This window comes from Giraffa tippelskirchi, chromosome 3, assembly GCF_054371585.1.
Source record: "Giraffa tippelskirchi isolate mGirTip1 chromosome 3, T2T-mGirTip1v1.2.pri, whole genome shotgun sequence".
Classification (NCBI taxonomy): domain Eukaryota; kingdom Metazoa; phylum Chordata; class Mammalia; order Artiodactyla; family Giraffidae; genus Giraffa; species Giraffa tippelskirchi.
Window position 1 is genome coordinate 33,180,549 of NC_137277.1, and position 16,424 is coordinate 33,196,972.

Genomic DNA, 16,424 nt, shown 5'->3' on the forward strand with positions numbered 1-16,424 from the left:
ATTCTGCCCTAGGAGAGCTCCAGGTGAAACTGTTGGGGACCTCAGAGAATCAGCAAAACTGAAGCACTCAAGAGCTCTGTGCTCAGAGGCCTTTGCACTGGCAGTGATGGAGGTCCCTAGCCTGCTTTCTTATTCCTTGTCCCTAAACATTAAAAGACAGCCTGCCTATAATTATGCTTGCTGACTGAAACCTCACATTTGGTCCTTCTTTTTAAGATAAAGGCCTATTATGAAAGGGACGTACACACTGCTGAGAAAATGCACACCAATTATATTCACATATCAAAGTAGCTTGTTATTAAAAAAAGGGGTGAAGCACTTGCAAACAAAGATTGCAAGGTATTTTAAAAACTCAGAAGCATGAAAGAAAAAGAGAACGATTAGTAAACACTAAATAATCCCAGAGGCAGTAAAAAAGAGATAATTCAGGAAAAATGATGAAAAAAAAAAAATATTTGAAAATATTCTTATACCTGCCTACAAGTTTGGGCAGATGCTGTAAACACAAATTAAGCGCAGTTTCTTTTGAAAAGGTACCAATCAGAACGCAAGAAAGAATTTTTCAAAATGAAGCTATAACTGCAAAAGTAAAGATTTCACTAGATAAACTGAATAGTAATTTGGACAGAAATTAAGATTAGGTTTTTGATCTGAGAAATAAAATCAAAGATGAAATCTCTCAGAATTGGGAGCAAAAAGATAAATAAAATATATGGAAAAAGTTAGGAAACACACATATCAAATCTAGGAGGCCTGACAGCAACCTAATAGACTTCTTAGAAGGAGAGAGCAGAAGCATAAAAAGATTAAACATAATTACAGACATTAAAGAAAAAAATAAAACTTTCTGAGATGAGAGTGGATATGACTCAATACTGAGCCTCTCCTGAGAATGGAGAAGAATAAATGAGGAAATAACTCACATAGAAAAGTATCCTGCTGAAATTTCCTAACTCAAAGCTTTAAGACAATGTCCTTAATGCTTCCAGAGAGAAACAAGAGGTTGCTCCCAGAGAAAGCTAAGCATGTTAATATATACTTCTGGTCAGCAACACCGAGTCATGGTAGAGGAGCAATATATTCAAAATTCTACGGAGAAACTGTTTTGAATCTGGAATTCTATACCCAGCTAAGCTATTAATTAAATGCAGAGATTAAAACAAAGAAAGAAAGAAAAGAAAAGATGTTTATGGCCAAACAAGTGCATTACCTGTATTTCTAAAATGTGAAAAGATTGTTCATCTTAAAAAATGCAGAGCAACTGTGGCAGTAAGGATGGCATGATACATACATTAAAGATGCAGATGAGCATCATTTAGAAGTAGAGGAAGCAAGTCAGAAAGAGAAAAACAAGTCCCGTACGTTAACTCATTATATGGAATCTAGAAAAACAGTACAAATGAACCTATTTCCAGGGAAGGAATAGAAATGCAGATTAGAGAACAGATGCATGGGCACAGGGAGGCAAGGAGAGGATGGGACGAACTGAGAGACCAGCATTGGCATATATACAATACCATGTGTAAAATAGACAGCTACTGGGAAGCTGCCGTATAGCACAGGGAGCTCAGCTTGGTGCTCTGTCATGACCTAGAGAGGTAGCATGGGGGGGGAGGGTAAGGAAAAAGAGGGAGGTCCAAAAGGGGATATAGGTATACATATAGCCGATTCACTTTGTTGTACAGTAGAAACTAACACAACATTGTAAAGGAAGTATATTTCAATAAAAAAAAGAAGTAGAGGAAGCAAGAAAGACATTAACAGACAGTACATTGGAGTGGAGTGCTTGGAGATTACCAAGAAAAGATGGATAAATGTGATTACCCAAACTTTCAAAAGCTTAAAACAACAAAAATAAGTTTGAAATTTGTATCGCAAACCAAAAAAAGATTTCCACCACATGTGACAACAGACTAATATCCTTGGTATGGAAAGTGCTTCTGTAAGACAATTTAAAAAATGTAATAGAACTAGAGAAATGGCAAATATCATGAATATGCAAGTCACAAAGGAAAGAAAGAAATGATGCAAGATAAAAGGTGGCTGAGTGTTTGTGTGTCCCCTTGAAATACATATGTTGAAATGTTACACCCTCCCAAACATGATGGAATTAATATGTGGGGTGTTTGGGAGGTATTAAAGTCAGGAAGGTGGACACCAATGATGGGATTTGCATCCTTAAAAAGGAGACTCCACCATAGCACAGGTGTATAGCATGGGAAACTATACTCAGTATTTTGTGATAACCTATAAGGTTATAAGGGCTTCCCTGGTGGCTCAGACAGTAAAAAATCTGCCTGCAATGCAGGAGACCTGATTTGATCCCTAAGTCGGGAAGATCCCCTGGAGAAGGGAATGGCTACCCACTCCAGTATTTTTGCCTGGAGAATTCCATGGACAGAGGAGCCTGTCAGGCTATAGTCCATGGGGTTGCAAAGAGTTGGACATGATTTATATATATTTAAGTATGTGTGTCTGCCTAATAATTATCACATTTATTCCTCATTATGACCTCCTGAAAAAAAAACAGCGTGCTTAGTGGTCAGACATCGGTGCATTCTGAACATCCATCGACTGTATTTTTCCCATTGGCATTTCCAACCACCCACTACCCATCCCTTCAGTCACAACTTGGGCCAGTTGTGTCACTTTCTGGTTGCTTTGGGTTATCAAAATTCCATCCAGTTTAAGGCTTTACTCAAATCTCCTATTTTAAATTCTTTATCTCATCCAAAATCAGCTTGGGGTCCTTACTGTGGTGGATGTGGAGCCACGGTCTCCTCCTGGATTCTTTTTTCCCACCACATTTCCAGGCTTCATTCCCCTAGGAGGGCAGAGAGGAAGGAGAGGGATATTGGAGATGACTTGACATAACTGTGAAGCAACCTGGTCTTGCTGAGTCCACCTCATTCCATCTGGTGTTTTTCAGTTTCCAGAAATGTGCTGGCATCTGCATAGATTCAGGCAAGGTTTTCCTGGGATAGTGTGCAACTTCACCATTGCCTCTATTTTTTAAAATATTTATTTATTTTGGCCACAACTGGTCTTAGTTGTGGCACATGGGATCCAGCAGGATCTTCGATCCTTGTTGCAGCATGCAGGATCTTTAGTTGCATCATGTGGGATCTAGTTCCCTGACCAGGAGATCAAATCTGGACCCCCTCCATTGGGAGCACAGAGTCTTAGCCACTGACCCACCAGGGAATTCCCCATCATGGCCCCTTTAATCACTGACCTCTTCCATGTTTCCCTTTGCCCCTGCCAATGGTTCACATCCTCTACCTTGCTCCCAATGGGTGTTGCCATTTTGCCAGGCTGAGCCCCAAGTGCATCCACAGCATTTGCCTACTCTTCTAACTTCAGCAGTCTTCTTTGTGATGCCCTGGGATGGCTAGGTGCCTCTTCGCACTCTTGGGGGACCCTGGAGGTCTGGGGTGCAGCTCCTCTATCCTCTGGTGGGCACATGAGACCACAGTCCCTACTGTCCATCTGCTGCGAAGCTTCTCCCACAGGCTTTGTGCCTTTAGAAGTGCCCATAGAAGAGGGTGTCTGTCACTGAGCTCATATCACTCCCAGGGACACGGTCACATTCTCCCAAGAATTGTCTCATGATGCCCTGCTCCAGGGGTAGCATCCAGTCTGGGAGTGGTATGCCTTTCTCTGCTTCTGCTGGGACTGGTGATCTCTCCCAGTGACACTCTAGGAGCTCTCTTCCCCACCTCTCATTGGGTCTCTCAATTATTTGCACATGGAGGGAATAAGCTTCCTGCATCTATGAGAAGGAGAAGTAACCACCAGCCCTCACCACCACCCAGCCTAGACACTACTTCAAACTTCTGACCATTTTCCTGCCCATTCTCTTTTTTTAAATGTATTTATTTTTAATTGAAGGATAATTGCTTTACAGTATTGTGTTGCTGTGCCCGTGCTAAGTTGCTTCAGTACTGTCCAACCCTTTGCAACCCTATGGACTGTAGCCCATCAGGCTCCTCTGTCCATGGGATTCTCGAGGCAAGAATACTGGAAAGGGTTGCCATGCCCTCCTCCAGGGAATCTTCCTGACCCAGGAATTGAACCCAAGTCTCTTAGGTCCCCTGCATTGGCAGGCAGGTTCTTTACCATTAACGCCACCTGGGAAACACAATATTTTGTTGGTTTCTACCAAACATCAGCATGAACCAGCCATAGGTTTACCTATGTCCCCTCCTACTTGAACATCCCTCCCACCTGCCTCCCCATCCCACCCTCTAGGTTGTTACCAAGCCCCAGTTTGAGTTCCCTGAGTAATACAGCAAATTCCTGTTGGTAATCCATATTACATACGGTAATGTATGTTTCTTTGCCAACAGAGGTCCATCTAGTCAAAGCTATGGTTTTTCTAGTAGTAATGTGTGGATGTGAGAGTTGGACTATAAAGAAAGTTGAGTGTCAAAGAAGTGATGCTTTTTTTTTTTTCTTAGAAGTGATGCTTTTGAACTGTGGTGTTGGAGAAGACTCTTGAGAGTCCCTTGGACAGCAAGGAGATCCAACCAGCCCACCCTAAAGGAAATCAGTCCTTAATATTCATTGGAAGGACTGATATTGAAGCTGAAACTCCAATACTTTGGCCTCCTGATGCAAAGAACTGACTCATTGGAAAAGACTCTGATGCTGGGAAAGATTGAAGGTGGGAGAAGGGGATGACAGAGGATGAGATGGTTGGAGGGCGTCACTGACTCAATGGACATGAGTTTGAGTAAGCCCCGGGAGTTGGTGATGGACAGGGAGGCCTGGCATGCTACAGTCCGTGGGGTCACAAAGAGTCGGACACGACTGAGCGATTGAACTGAACTGAACTGAACTGAATGAGTTTCCATGTTACTCTCCCCTCTGCCCATCTGTTTTTGCTATATTTCCTGCTCACACACTTCAGCACGTCAGAGAGTTTCCATCTGTGCCCGGAGAATCTCCAAACCTCAGGACATCACCCAGCTCCCAGGCTGGGTCCCGCCTGCCAGTCCCACCTTGCAGCTACCCATGATTGTGCCAGGGATTTCTAAGGCAGGCTGTGGGGCTATGGAAGAGAAAAGCCACACCCGCCTCGGAAATGTCAGAATATTTTCTTGACTATGGCCATTCATGCACTGAAAATGGTTTCATTCAGATTTTGTTTTCGCCTCTCTTTACATTTGAAAAGACAAGAGCATTAATTAACATATGACTCGATGGAAACACATAAATAGAAATCATAACAAAAGTCTAACCTTTAAAGGGTTCAAATTTAAAATCTCTGGGAAAGCAAGTGATTATTTTATTGATGTAGTTTTTCTACCAACTCTCAAAACCTGCAGGTGTTAAATTAGCTGCACAAGAATTTCTCTCTGCTTCTGAGTCTGCAGTAGAAACATGCTAATGAGAATTAGAGGAAATTAATGGGAAAGGGCCTAGGAGGCCACAGGAGAAGTTCAGCACAGCTTCCTGTGTGGTAAATTTTCAGAAAAGCTGCTGTAATTTATCACGACCCAGGACCTTATAAAAAGCAGAGATATCATTTTGCTGACAAAGGTCTGTATAGTCAAAGCCATGGTTTTTCCAGTAGTCATGTACATATGTCAGAGTTGGTCCATAAAAAAGGCTGAGCACCGAAGAAATGATGCTTTCAAACTGTGGTGCTGGAGAAGACTCTTGAGAGTCCCTTGGACAGCAAGGAGTTCAAACCAGTTAATCCTAAAGGAAATCAACCCTGAATTTTCACTGGAAGTATTGCTGTTGAAGCTGAAGCTCCAATGCTTTGACTATCTGATGCAAAAAGCTGATTCATTGGAAAAGACCCTGATGCTGGGAAAGATTAAGAGCAGAAGGAGAGAGGCGACAGAGAATGAGATGGTTGGATGGCATCACCAACTCCACAGACATGAGTTTGAGCGAACTCCGGGAGATAGTGAAGTACAGAGGAGCCTGATGTTCTGTACTCCATGGGGTTGCAAAGAGTGGGACATGACTGAGTGACTCAACAGCAAGGAGCTTATAAGTAAAAGCAAAAACCCAAAAAGCATGCAAAGCTACACCCTTAACCAGTGCCCTTTTCCTAACACACAATTCTAAAAAATACTAAAGATAACGTCAGTTTCAAAATAGCTATGGCTAAATCCACCTCCAAAAACAACAACAATAAAACAGGAGCAACTGTGAAACAGAACCTATACCTTAGTGTTCCCCAAACTAAACAAACGGAGAGCAAGACTGATGTTAATGGTGATGGTGATATAATTATTATATAAATTTTGACTGCAGTATGAAAGATGAGGCAAATGCTACATCTGTAGCAAGAAAAGGTTCAGAGTTTATTTGGTCCAAATGTCTCATTTTACAGATAAAGTAACTGAGGCCCAAGACATTAAGACTATACCTAATCTCGTGAAAGTGAAAGTGTTAGTTGCTCAGTCTGGTCCAATTCTTTGCGACCCCATGGAGCCCACCAGACTCCTCTGTCCATGGAATTCTCCAGGCAAGAAGACTGCAGTGGGGTGCCATTCCCTTTTCCAGGGGATCTTGAATTCATGCCTAGATGTCAAACCTACTAAATTATATTGATGGTGATACAGACATTGCCAGGAATGTTACTATTAGCTCTGATCCTGGTCCACTGATGTCAATGACCAAAAGGGTGATGTAAAAAATTAATAATCAGAATCCTCAACTAAGCAGAGTCAGGAGACCAGCAGAGGGAAGCCCTCATGCCCTGTGAAGACAGCAGAGCCCAACAGGAAGAAGAAAGACTCCTCTTCTTTCCTGGCCAGGACTCAGCCAATGACAAGACAGGAAAAACTCTACGTACTGTAACCCTCCCAATTTCCTTTCCCCTCTATAAAAGCATTCTCCTCCCCTTGCTTGCCATGGTGGCTGACTCTGAATTGTGATTCTCTGCTGATCCCAAATAACCGCATCTTTGCTGGAGAAATTCTATATGTTTCAGGTCAACATGCGTGCTAAGTCAGGCAGTCATGTCTGACTCTTTGTGAAACCATAGACTGTAGCCTACCAGGGTCCTCTGTCCATGGGATTCTCCAGTCAAGAATACTGGAGTGGGCTGCCATTTCCTTCTCACGGGGATCTTCCCGACCCAGTGTTCAAACATGGTTCTGCATTGCAGGCAGATTCTTTACCATCCGAGCCACCAGCGAAGCCCCAAACTGGCTCCTAAAAGGTGAGGTGTTTGTGTCTTTCCTGGTGGTCCAGTGGTGAAGACTGTGTTTCCAATGCTGGGGGCTCAAGTTCAATCCTTAGTTAGGGATCTAAGATCCCACAAGCCATGCAACATGGTGAAATTTTTTTAAAAAAATTAAAACAAGAAAATAGTGGGAAGAGTTGGAAAGCATGAACAAAAAGAGTCTTAACACAGGGGTGTGGGAAATGGGAAGTGAGTCCAGTTGACAGAAAGGCTGAACACTCAGCTGTATCTAAGCTTCATTTGTATAACCTTCTGCACCTCACTGGTGATTTTGTTCTTCATGTTGAAAATGATGGAGAGGCAATGGAGGAGCTTTTTGTAGAATGAGTGAGATTGGATTTCTGTTTTAGAAAATGATTCTGTTGGTATTCCAAAGGATGGATGGCAGGGGCGGAGAGTCTAGAGGCAGGAAGATCAATGTACCAGTGACTGAAATAGTAGAAGCAAGAAATAAATGCCCAACCAAAGCTATGCTGGTGGGGATGGAGAGGAGGGCTGGGTTCTGAGTGATGTGTCCAGAACTGACAGGACCCCTGAGGATTGTGTGGCTCACTGGGCAGCTCCAACTTCTGGTGAGTGTGCCGGAGATTCTCTGTTTAAAGGAATGCTCACAGTGGTGATGAAGCCGAACCCCACTTCCTCTCTGCGTTCCAGCACTGACTGCTGGTCTGACTTTTGAAGATCAAACTTGTTTCTGCTTCTGCTTGACCTTCTATCTGGCATACTCAGCTCCAGATTATTGTATAGCTGGATTCTCCTTCTTCCGGTCCTGTTCGAGCTGAATTATGTCCTCCCCAAATTCACAAGTTGAAGTCCTGACCCCTACTATCTCCGAATGTGACCTTATTTGGAGACAGTCATTGCAGATGCAGATAATTAAATTAGGATGAGGCCACACTGGACTAGGACGGGCCCCTAATGCAATATAACTGGTGTCCTTATAAAAAGGGGAAATTGGGAAATGCATGCATATGGGGAGAATGCCACGTGAAGATGAAGGTGGAGGTTGGGGTGGTGCCTCTTCAAACCAAAGACTGGCAAAGATGGCCTGCAAACCACTGCCGAATTCTTGATCTTGAACTTCTGGCCTCCAAAACTGTGAAACATTACATTTCTACTGTTTAACCCCGACTCCAGTCTATGGTACTTTGTTACAGCAGTTCCAGGTCTCAGTTCAAACTATAATCCCTGGGGCAGGTTGACCATGAAATAGGAAACCATGCCTCCCTCATCACATTCTTTTGCTTTATTGTTTTCACAACATTTAGCATGGCCTTAAGTTCCCTGGTGGCTCACATGGTAAAGAATGTCTATGCAACACAGGAGACTCGATCCCTGGGTCAAGAAGACCCCCTGGAGAAGGGAATGGCAACCCACCCCAGTCTTCTCACCTGGGAAATCCCATGGACAGAGGAGCCTGGCAGACTACAGTCCATGGGGTCAAAAAAGAGTCAGAGAGGACTGAGTGACTAACACTTTCTTTCGCTTAAGCTATCTTGCTAATATATTTATTTGTTTTGTCTATTCCCCGCATGCCAGCCATGCTGTCCTCTGCCACCCTTAGAATGTATGGTCCGTGACACTGGGGGATACTTCTTGCACTTTGCTGCATCTCCAGGTTTTAGAACAATCCAGCAATAGCAGACAATTGATAAGTGTTTCATTGAGTGGATAAATAGACAATCATCGGTGTTGACATTAAAGCTAACTCTAACGTCAATTACAACTCTAGCATTCTCGTCTGCCCTCTAGGATATTAGATTTGGGATGTGTGTCTTCTAGGGGAGAATCACCTGGAGGCTCCTTTGCTCAAGTGTCTGGGGTGGGGGGTGACTTAAAGAGCAGTGCTGCCACCAGACCACCTGTGTGGGTCTCCCCAGGTGACATTGCTTCCTCACTGCAGGGTAGCCTCAGCTTAGCTGAACTTAAAGGGCAGCCTAGGACTCCAAATATGAATGCTCCAGCGAACGAGCTAGAAATGGCATCACCTTTTATGCCCCAGCTTCAGAAGTCACACAACATTTGGAAAATAGAGTTGGCCACAGATTCCAATTCAAAGCCCGATTCTTGGGTCTTGCTCCAAGAGATTCTGATTTCTGCATCTCAGTCCAAGACTGGAAGACCTTTGTGGGGATCCCTGAAATGCACATACTTTTAAAAAAATATTTATTCATTTATTTATTTGGCTATGTCAGGTTTTAGTTGCAGTACACAGGGCTCTTTCATGTTCATTGCCACAAGCGGGATCTTTACTTGCCTATCCAGGGTTGGAACCTGGCCTCCTGCAGTGGAAGTGTCTGAACCACCCGACCGTCATGGAAGTCTCCCCACATCTAGGTTGAAATGCACAAGCCAGTTCACTGTTGTGCTGTCCCCAGAATGGAAAATGTAGAGAGATACAAGAAGCCAAAATGGCTCCTAAATCCATATAAACAAGCTATTTAATATAACAATAGATATTGAGATTTAAAATGACCATAAATTTTAAAATAGCATTGGAAAAATACTATGGAATGAAAAAAAAAATACCTACAGCAAATTTTATGCTCTTACTAATAAAACTCTTTCTGCCTAATAAAATTCTCCCAGTCCTAAATCAAGAATTTATAGTAAATTCCTTTCCAATATCACAGACTTTCTTGAGGGTATACTAGTCCTTTCTGAAATCACTCTCTTCCAGTTGCTTTTTTAAAAATCTATTTATTTATCTTTAGCTGAACTACACAGCTTGTGGGATCTAAGCTCCCCTACACGGGGATTGAACCGGGGCCATTAGCAGTGAAAGCATGGCATCCTAATCACTGGACCATCAGGGAATTCCTTAGTTGACTTTTTTTTTTCTTAGAATAGCTACCCGAATTCTCGCCTTAGCTTTTGGGTTAATACAGGTTTTTCTTGCTCTTTGTTCTCTGATTCATATGCACCCCCTGTCCTTCAGACAGAGTCAAGACACCCCACACCATCACTACCCCTCTGATTACAGTCCCTCGGATTATCTTATTCTGAATTTGGCCTTTTCTGTAACAGGTTATGGGCTTCCCAGGTGGTGCTAGTGGTAAAGAACCCACCTGCCAATGCAGGAGACATAAGAGACTCATTTCGATCCTTGTGTTGGAAGATCCCCTGGAGGAGGGCATGGCAACCCACTCCAGTATTCTTGCCTAGAGAATTTCATGGACAGAGGAGCCTGGAGGACTACAGTCCATAGGGTCGCAAAGAGTAGGGCACAACTGAAGTGACTTAGCAGGCATACACGCCTGCTACAGGTTATAAACCAATCCCAAATCACCTGCAGGCCTTTGTGAGAACTTACAGTGGCTGGCATCACATAAAAAATTTTTAAGTGCTGTTAATTCCTTGAAAAGATTTGAACCTGATTTTTTTCCAGAAAGTGTCTGACTACTTGCCCTCCTCCCTACCATTCTTAATCTTGTGGACATAGTCTGAACATAGCAGTGAAGACCGTAAGATTTAGAGTGGATTCCCTACAGTTTGGTAAGAGCTCTGGGCCATGGACCAGGCTTCCCAGGTGGCCCAGTGGTAAAGAACCTGCCTGTTGATGCAGGAGATCTTGTGTTCAATCTCTGGGTGGGGAAGATTCCCCTGGAGAAGGAAATGGCAGCCCATTCCAGTATTCTTGCCTGGGAAATCCCATGGGCAGAAGAGCCTGGTGGGCTACAGTCCCTGGGGCTGCAAAGAGTTGGACTTGATTGAGCACATGCACGCACTGGGCCGGATACCAGCAATTACTGATACCAGTTTTTAGGGGACTCAAAGGTAGATTCACAGAGCTATGGAGATCAGAGCAGGGAAAGGAAAGGAGCTGGGTCAGTTCTGAGACAATTTGGAGGGAGGGGGATACAGGATCAGAGAGCAGCTACACTCTAGGGACCAGAAGAGACAGAGCTGAGCGATAATGTCTGTTAGCAGAGTTGAAGCAACTCTGAGGGAGAAGGAGAACAGAACCAGGTAGCCAGGGAAGTCATGAGTGGTCCTTCTATGGACAAGAAGCCTCTGGAATGTGGCCCCCTGTCTTTAGGAAGTAGCTGGGGAGTCCTCGATAGTTCGGGGTGACTTGGAGGCTGATGCTGGTGGTGTAGACTCAGATCACGTGGGTGTCAGGACCCCATCTCTGCAAGACAACCTGGGCTGGGTGTCCTTAGGCTGCCCTGGGAGACTCAATGCCGGATGGCCAGACTCAGAGCCCACAGGTTTCCCTCGTCCTCTGCTTTGGCTCCCAGATGATGGACTCAGGAAGGAGGGATCCTCCTGGGCTCTGGAGAGGAGGGCGGGGGTTGGGGGTGGGGGGATTGCATTCCTGAGTCACCTGCAGGAAGCTGCCCTTTTGGAAGCTAATTAGTACTTGGTTGTTTATTATAACAATTGTCATCATGATTACTTACATGAGGAATACCCTCGGCAAAATCTGTGTTGTGTTCTTCTTTATTGTGGCAGTCTTCCTCATTTCCCTCTTTTCTTTTCCAAGAAGCCTCATCCACCTACTTTTCACCTTCTCCTTCTCTTTTCCCATTTCCTCCTTTTCTCCGCCCTTCCCTGCTTAGAATAATTGAGTCACAGGACACTGGAAGCAAAGGGATGTTGAACCAAGACCACCTTGTCAAACCTGGAACCTTTGCACCCCAAGCAAACTGCATCCAGAGACAGGAAGTGACAGCTGTGGCCCTGCGGCTGGCTGGTGACAGATCCGAGCCGAATACCCAGCACTCCTGGGGCCATCTGATGTTCTCTGTGTTGCTCCAAACAGCTGCATCTTCCTGTTTTCCTTTCTTCTCATTGACTGCTTGCCTTCCTCCTCTTTCTGACTCTAAGAACAAATGATGGGTGGGCTCCTGAGAACTCCCGGAACAAGAAAAGCTATGTGTTTGTAGTGTGAAGAGCTTGTAAGTGGCAAGAACCACAGGCCAGAAACAGCCATCCGAGGCCCCTGTGGGCTCTGTGCCCAGACGTGTCCCAACAGAGATCCACACCTCCCTTCCCCTCCTGGAGGGGTCATTCTGACTTGCAGAGTGAAAATTGGTTGTTTGGTGATGGCTCAGGCCAGGAGCCACTGAATCCCAACTGTCAGTTACTGACATTATATTGCAAATAGCAGCTTCCCTGCTGCAAATGAAGCTGCTGATGAAATGCTGGTTTCCAGCTGAGGGCCTCCAACTGCGTGTGAATTGTCTGCAGGCATGCACACTACTAGCCTGGCCCTTTCCTATCATTTGTTTTTCCTGTCTTTGCCTGGGTCATGGTCGATGCTGGGGATCATCCCCAGAACTCAGTCCTACAGGCCAGAGTCACAGAAATCCCAGCCTTTATGGCTCCTTCTCTGCATGGCGCACAACGAGGGACTCCTAAAATGCTTGAATTAAAAGGAAGCCCAACAATCACCTATTCTTTTATTTGACAGATAATGAAATTGAGGCTTGGACTTCCCTGGTGGCTCAGACAGTTAAAGAATCTGCCTGCAATGCAGGAGACTGGGATTTGATCCCTGGGTGGGGAAGATCCCCCCGGGGAAGTGAATGGCTATCCACTCTAGTTTTCTTGCCTGGAGAATTCCATGGACAGAGGAGCCTGGAGAGCTACAGTCCATGGGGTCACAGAGTCTGATACAACAGAGCGACTAACACTCACTCATACTTGAAAATGAGGAGCTTCGGGACAAGGACTTCTCCTCTCTTTGGATATTTCCTCCCAAGAGAAACTTAGAAATTTTGGATTTTGTTCTAGAAAGTATGGACCCACGACCATCGATCAGTTTTGTTTATATAAGAGAAGAAAACCACAAGGTTGTGTTTACTTGGCCAGTTGTAAGATTGAACGGTTTGTACTTGTTGGAATGTCAGTGTCTGGGTTGTGTCTCCTTGGCTATCTTTAGGAAAAGCGCTGACAACCCTGGAGTGAAGTCTAAAGACCCCTTTCTTTTCTGTTAGTTTGTGTCTCCATGGTGCCACTGCATCCACTTTTAGCCGCTCACTCTAGTGTTGTGTTACCATAATTAACATCGCTGTGCGGAAATATGGAGGAAACCAAGGGAGAGAGAACTCAGGTACTAATGAGCACATCAATTACAATAATGATAAACTTACTGTCATCCCAGCTATTGATCTTCACATCACTCAGCTGTTGATTTTGCAAACGAGCAGACGGAAAGGGAAAATCTGCTATCATCCTACCACCCATTTAATTACCATTAACTTTCAGGTGTACGTTCTTTGAAGCTTTATGCTGTCCAGATGTTCCACATGATTTTGATCATATGTTATCGTGCTAATTGTATAGACTTATTGTTTGAAATTCCACCTATTTTCTGATATGAAAAGGAGTAGATACTCTCTGTAGACAACTTTGGAAAGTACAAAAATAAAATGAAGAAAAATTGAAAACCATCCAAATGTCCATCACTTAGGCATAACACGGTTAGCACTGGGTGAATAGCCGATAGTATTAAAAATCTTTATTGTCTTTTTTCTGATTGTAACAGGTTTATAATCATATTCAGACAACAAAAATAAATAAAGCCAAAGGTGAAGTCCCTTGCTATACACCCTCCCCTCAAATAACCACTGATAAGAGTTTTCTGTCTCTTCTCTCAGAATTTTTTCTAAGCATAGACATATACGTATGCTTATTTTTCTACTAATTTTTTACAAAATTGGATTACAGTATATATTCACTTCTTCCATCTTTTTTTGTGTGTTTAGCACCATGATGTGGCAACACAACTATTTATTTTAGAAAGATTCCAACTGTTTCATATTTAGGTTTCTTCCCATATTTCTATTATCAACAAACCTGCAGGTTTACCTGTGTATCTTCATATTTGCTTAAGTATCTCTGTAGGAATCATAAGATTAAAAGGCTCACAATTTTAATGTGTTGATAGAACGTGCTTTTTTAATCTGAAGAGATATTGCCCGCAAAAGAAGATTTCCAGCCCAAGTCATCAACAATGAGATTGCCTGTTTGTACAATATTGGATATTTTAAAACAATTTTTAATATTTGAAAATATGATCACTGAAGAATCTTAGTGTTATTTTAATTTGCATCGATTTCATGACTGGTGAGGCAGTGCATCATATACTTATGGCCATCTCCATTTATTTTGTAATTGTTATTCTTTCTCCACTTTCTTTTAGACTGTTTCCTGTTATCTTACCCATGTAGAACCACTTTCTACATTATAGACATCAATCTCAATATAAGTTTTAAATAAAGATAAAATTTCCACTCAAGTTCCTGGCCAATGAAAATATCAGCATATTGCTTCATGGATCATTCTTTTGGTAGCAAAAAGTAGAGATTTTTGATTTAGTAGTTCTGACGTGATGTGCCAAATGTGTAAATAATTTAGCGAACAAATGGTATAACAAAACAACACCAGATACCATTTTACATGATCAGCAAACTCATCAAGAATTGTGAGGTGGATAATACAGCAAGAGAAAACACCCTGTCTGGAAAAAAGGGGGTTTTATTCTCCAATTAATTAATTATTCCAAGCAAATTATTCCAATTTACTTTCCAAGAAGGAAAGTACTTTCTAAGGAAAGCTCTGTAGAGCCAAAATTTCCCCACAGGATTCAGAATCCACCTGAATGTAGATTAAGAACCAAATTCCTAGTTTAGAAACCAGATCGGGTAAGGAAATACTTTCAAGTCCCTTTTATACTGTAGCAGGATTAGTGATTGGAGGAAGGGACAGAGCCTCCTCACCCCCTACATGTGGGCACACGCATGCACACACACATGTGCACGCACACACACTCGTCGGAGCAAGGACCAGAACTCAGTGTTCCCTTAGATGCAGAACTTGAGTTTCTAAGCCAGAGTAAAGATATTGGAGGGTTTTTGAGGTGGCTCTGTTGTGAAGAATTTAACTGCCAATGCAGGAGACATAGGAGACACAGGTTCGATCCCTGGGTCAGGAAGATCCCGTGGAGAAGGAAGTGGCAACCTACACTCCAGTATTCTTGCCTTGGAAATCCCATGGACAGAGGAGCCTGGTGGGCTATAGTCCATGAGGTCGTAAACAGTGGGACACGACTGAACGCACACAAAGATAGTAAAGACGGAAGAAAAGCATTTCTACTATTTTCAAGTGGACAGACTCACCCACAGCATCACACGAGTGGTCTGCCAACATGACTGTCCATCCCTTACGAGCAGCCCTGGAGCACAGAGGAAACGTCTTCCCATGCTGCCAACAGGGTTGACTGCCAAACTCGGACGGTTTTTCTCCCACATTCATAGGCATTTCAGAGAGGAAGTTAGAGTGTGTGTTCATGGCTGCCATCCAGAAGCCATTCAGGTTTTGGAGAGGCAGGGAGAATGAACCCTGTGTGTGTGTCCATGTGTCTATGTCGGGGGTGGTGTCTGAGTGAACTTGCAGTTAAAGTATAATTAATGTTCACAAAAGCATAACAATGATATAAATCAATGAATTTTCACAAACTTCACACTGTAACGTAACCAGCACCTGAATCAAGAAACAGATCATCACCAGCACCCCAGAAGTCTACCATGTGCCTCACTGTCCTGACTGCTAACAGCATCAATTAGTTTGCCTGGTTTTGATTTTATACACATAAACTATATAGTGTATAATAACAAATATTACATACAATATTATAATACTCTATTTTATATAATAATTTATATAGTATATTTTATATAATATTATATAATTATATCAGAGAAGGCAATGGCACCCCACTCCAGTACTCTTGCCTGGAGAATCCCTTGGACAGAGGCGCCGGGTAGGCTGCAGTCCATGAGGTCGCTAGGAGTCAGACACGACTGAGCGACTTCACTTTCCCTTTTCACTTTCATGCATTGGAGAAGGAAAAGGCAACCCACTCCAGTGTTCTTGCCTGGAGAATCCCAGGGACGGGGGAGCCTGGTGGGCTGCCATCTATGGGGTCGCACAGAGTCGGACACGACTGAAGTGACTTAGCAGCAGCAGCATATAATTATATAATATATATTTTTTCTTTTTAAATTTACTTTAAAAAATAATTTATTTTAATTGGAGTCTAATTACTTTACAATATTGTGGTGGTTTTTGCCACACATCAACATGAATCAGTCATGGGTGCACATGTGTCCCCACATCCTGGACCCCTCTCCCCCCTCCCTCCACACCCCATCCCTTTGGGTTGTCCCAGAGCACCAGCTTTGGGTGCCTTGCTTCATGCATCGAA